General features: G+C 45.2%; 1 protein-coding gene across 1 annotated transcript in view; it reads right to left on the reverse strand.

Moving 5' to 3' along the window:
- Positions 1–4,753, reverse strand: part of acsl3a (acyl-CoA synthetase long chain family member 3a) — a 29,172-nt gene extending 24,419 nt beyond the window's left edge. Inside the window, exon 1 of the mRNA XM_063205004.1 lies at positions 4,369–4,753. The gene's annotated coding sequence lies outside the window, so the exon portion shown is untranslated. The remainder of the gene's footprint in view (positions 1–4,368) is intronic.
- Positions 4,754–5,000: the final 247 nt, after the last annotated feature.

Raw genomic sequence — 5,000 nt, forward strand, 5'->3', positions numbered from 1 at the left:
CCCTGTGTGTATGTCATATCAAAATCGACCCGGTGTGACTCATTGTCACGAATGTCATTGTTCAATCTAATGTTTCTCAATGGGGACTCTACTGCCTGTAATCAGTCACTGTTGTTACCATAATGGCAATGACCAAGTCGTAATGTATTACTAAAGCACACTGTGCAATGTCATAGTAGTGTAGTATTGTCAGAGATTCTTTAAGTATAGAGATATGCCAACATATTAGGTTTCTATGGGCACCTAACATGACCAGGTTCCGGTCTGCCTAAAGGGGCGTGTCATAATGCTCCTAGCATAGAATAGAACAGTCCTCAGGTCTGCCTAGGTCTGCCTAAAGGGGGATTTCCCCCCCCAATAATAGAACCCGGAAACAATGGGCCAATGGAACCTCTCTCTCTCTCTACTCTCTCTGGTATTGTTGTAGTAAAAGCTGTATTACAGCATTCCACCGATGGAGCGGTGTGCAGTATGCATTCCATAGCACTACTGCAGTATGGGGCTGTCCTGTATGTCACTGTGAAAAGCAAGGTTTACTAAACTAGGGTGTGTGGTTCCTGAGCTGAACAGAGCAATAGCAGATACACATATGTGTGTTTTTATACAGAATTAATGAACATGAAGTAGCTTATAATGGTATGGTGTGTAAATAATAATCGATATGTATCGATGCATCGATCATCAGCCGACGATTGAAGTGGGGCATATCGTGGGGCATTCGTAGGTAGGGTCATTTCACGTAAAATCAGACACTTTGAGCCCGACCGACACGGATTTCAATCATACTTGCTGTGCCTGTTTAGAAGCAAGGTAGCACCCCAGAACTGCATTTGTGTGAATCTGACACCAATATTAAGGGAGAAACAGACTAGCAAAGGTTTATGCGTGAGGGTAGGAGACTATGCATTCAGCCTTGATTATATCAGTAAGTCACAAAAGGATCTAAGTCACAAAAGGATCTACAAATTACACACACAGCATGAAATACAACAACCTTCAGAATATGAATTATGATACATTGAAACATTTAAAATTGAATATAAAAAACCTTATATTTTAAAATGGCTGCTTTCTTGTCTAAACATAGCCTGTAAGGTCATAAACAACACCTGAAAATGGGGTGTTTGGTTCTTTATTCATTTCAGAGATAATGGGACATAAAGGTTGAAATGAGTTGTAATGAAGTAGTAATAGAGTAGTGTCAGGGACAGGGCTGGACTGGCCATCTGGCATATCGGGCATTTTCCCAGTGGGCCCTGCACCCTCGTCGGTCCCTATTCAAGGTACTCAAAAACTACACGGCTTCTGCCCATTGTCAATGGACACAGTGGAAGCGAGACCATTTTAAGCATTCAGAGAAGGAAAGAATAAGCTCAGTAAAGGATTTTTTAAAATGTTCAAGCATCAAAGGGTATGTTGTAGCTGTATATGATGGCAACTAGTGGCTAGCATGGGTTGAGGAATGTATGCCGAGCACTGGAGAGGTGAAACTGAACTTCCTGCATCCTCATGGACCATCTCCATCCTTCACATATCCGATAGACATGCTGTCATGTGATATTACTATGGTATCACCATATTATTACTAGGTGATTTGTATGATGCCATATTTTTGAGTCCCATTGTCTCTGAAATGAATAAAGAACCAAACACCAGCATTTCAGGTGTTGTTCATGACATTGTACGCTATGTTTAGAGAAGGAACGGGCCATTTTAAAATATACGTTTTTTTGATATTCAATTTCTAATTTTTCAATTTATGATAATTGTAATTTGTAGAGCCAGAAAAGAGCTTTCAAATAACATCACGGACATATTTTTGTGATTTACACTGACTGATATAATCAAGGCTGAATGCATAGTGTCCTACCCTCATATGTAAACCTTCGCTAGTCTCCCTTAATATTGGTGTCAGATTCACACAAATGCAGTTCTGGGGTGCTACCTTGCTACTAAACAGGCACAGCAAGTATGATTGAAATCCGTGTCGGTCGGGTCCCAAAGTGTCTGATTTCACGTGAAATGACCCAGTATCGAAAATAATAGAATCGCTGGCCCCTGTCCTGTGCCCTAGCTTCATAACATAATAGAAGTGGAACTGTAATATACAAAAAGCTTAAATTGAATCGAATCGTATCGTATTGTGGGGCATTATTAAGCATCGAAAATAATCAAATCGGTTCAATATGGAATCATATTGTCATGGAGGCTGTGATTTACTAGCCTGGTCCTGACCATCCCATAGTACTACCATTTCATTTCGTATTCATGGTCTGGAGGTTGTGTGATCTAATGTGATTGCAGGAAGCAGGAAGTTTGCACTCAGTTATGGTTTGAAATGATTGGACAGCTCTTACCCAACAATCGTTGACAGTTACTCAACAACAACATAACGCAGATGTTTACGTCATCGTCATGGTGACATCATCTGTATGTCACTCAAATTGTCTAAACTGTGTCAATGACTGTTTTGCTTTACCCATGTGGCTGTCTTTGTCTGACAAGTCATGTACAGGTGTGTGTGTGTGTGTGTGTGTGTGTGTGTGTGTGTGTGTGTGTGTGTGTGTGTGTGTGTGTGTGTGTGTGTGTGTGTGTGTGTGTGTGTGTGTAACTGGCTCTCTCAGTTCAAACACAGCACACTCGTCATCATCATTATAGGCCTATTCAGTTGGGATAATATTCCAAAACACTCTCCCTGGCTGCTTATTGGTTAGGTAATATTCCAAAACACTCTCGTTGGCTGCTTATTGGTTAGGTAATGTTCCAAAACACTCTCCCTGGCTTCTTATTGGTTAGGTAATATTCTGACCTGATGCCAACTTTGAGTCACACTGTGGTCCATTGGAAATCAGGTCCACTGTGAAAAGCAGTTTAGGTCTACTGTAGGCCACCTGGCCAAATGCGGCTTGCATGTGACGCAATAAAAAAATAATGAATGCTTGGCGAAAGGTGAAACTTTGGCGTCATATAATAAGGCCCGGGTATCAATATTCCTTTGACGTCATTCATATATTTATGCAGGGTCATTGGAGTTATGTATTGATGCATTGGGTGAGAAACTGGGTTGAAGACCATGCCAGGGGAGGTGAACCACAGCAGATCTTGGCTGGGAAATCCTATGTTGCTTTGCACAGTCATTCCGATCTGACTGACAGCATGGATGCTCACCGCAAAGCATTAGCCAGAGGTAGGGAGCCAATCCGAGAGCCAGGAGGGCTGGAAAGATGATGATGCGTATTACACGACAAATAGAAGCTTGCAGTTTGTTTGAATACAACTGACACGATTCACTATGGGGCTACGTATATAGGCTACACCAAATGATAGGCCTACATTTATAATAGCCAATTAATTGTAAACCACAACTCCCCAACGAGAAATTCAGTAGGCGGTCTCCAGACCACGTCTCACTTGAGATTATGGTCTGATGTGAACCAGGCAACATCATAGAGAGAGAGAGAGAGAGAGAGAGAGAGAGAGAGAGAGAGAGAGAGAGAGAGAGAGAGAGAGAGAGAGAGAGAGAGAGAGAGAGAGGAGTCTTCTGTAGCAGGTTAGTGCTAACTGCAATCAGCTGCTCCACTCTCCTTGAGGCGAGAACATGTAGCTCACTTCCTCAAAACAACACAGTCTCTGGTATTAGATACTCTCTCTCACTCCTTCTCACTCCACACCCCCCATCTCTCTCTCTTCCAATCAGTAGACAATCATGTTACATATACTCTTTACTCCATACGTAAAGTATGACTGGAATGACGCCAATGTATCTCTCTCTCTCTCTCTCTCTCTCTCTCTCTCTCTCTCTCTCTCTCTCTCTATCATCATGCTCTACGACAACTTCACTGTCTATAACCATAGGGTAAGCACACACACACACACACACACACACACACACACACACACACACACACACACACACACACACACACACACACACACAGCTGAGCATAATCCAACCTCTGTGTACTGCGTTCCTTAGGGCGCGCGGCTGTAATGAAATTGCCGTTTCCAAGGGCAACCCCCATCACGGGCCAAAACAGCTACCGTGACATGATGAGCGTGCGCACTATGTGACGATGAAGTGCCTGTCTATCTATGCCTAGAATTAATAGTGCAACATCATAACAACAGAATCGATAAGCCCACAGCAAGCTAACTCTCGACTCACACTTTCAACAGCGGAAGTGATGAGACAAAAGACGGCGACGGTGCTGTGCTGTTTGGACTAGGTGTGTTTTGGTGTCAGATGCGCACGTGCGCAGGAGAAGTTAGGCATATCCAAAAAGATAACCAAAATGAAAGCGGGCATCTCAGAATCGCTGCCGGCTTCACCTGTAAAAGCTCCTTCTCATATCACACCTGAAGGCTCACCTGTGGGTCGGGGACAGTGGCTGGCTCTCGTGTTCCGTCACCTGGCGACCTGTTGGTGCTTCCGGTCGACAAGCGCTGCTCGCCGTGGATGCGTTGTGGTCTTATTTGTTTCGCGCTACACCCGAAAGCTCTAGTGCTGACATTGGCTCCTCGGAAGTCGCCGGCTTCTCGTCGTCACGATGGTATCACAGACGCGCGAGTGGGAGTGTGGGCGGGAAGAGAGCGTGACCGCGCGCTCCTGTCCTCTCGGTCATTGGACCCCCTGAGGTGGCGCGTGCTCGGGTCGGGGGCCTGTACGTGATGTCACAAGGCAAGGGCGCGAGGTTACTGCCGGTTGGCGGAGGCCGAGACCAAGACCATTCACCAGGGCATCAGGAACCGGAGAAGCGAGTCTGGAGGTCTGAACTGAGCACAATAGTTGACTCGCGTGCAGTGCGGAGGTGTGGCGCGCGCCTCTGGCGCATGCCAGAGAGGCCAGCTGCAATCGGATGGCGTGTGTGTGTGTGTGTGTGGAGGAGGGGGGGGGGGCTTTGGGTGTTGGTGTGTTGGTGTTCTCTTGTGCTTCACTCTTGTGTTTCTCTTCTTGGTCTACTGTGGCAATGGATTGGAACTGCCATGGGATGGTGTGTGTG

The sequence above is a fragment of the Engraulis encrasicolus genome, chromosome 8 (assembly GCF_034702125.1).
Source record: "Engraulis encrasicolus isolate BLACKSEA-1 chromosome 8, IST_EnEncr_1.0, whole genome shotgun sequence".
Classification (NCBI taxonomy): Eukaryota; Metazoa; Chordata; class Actinopteri; order Clupeiformes; family Engraulidae; genus Engraulis; species Engraulis encrasicolus.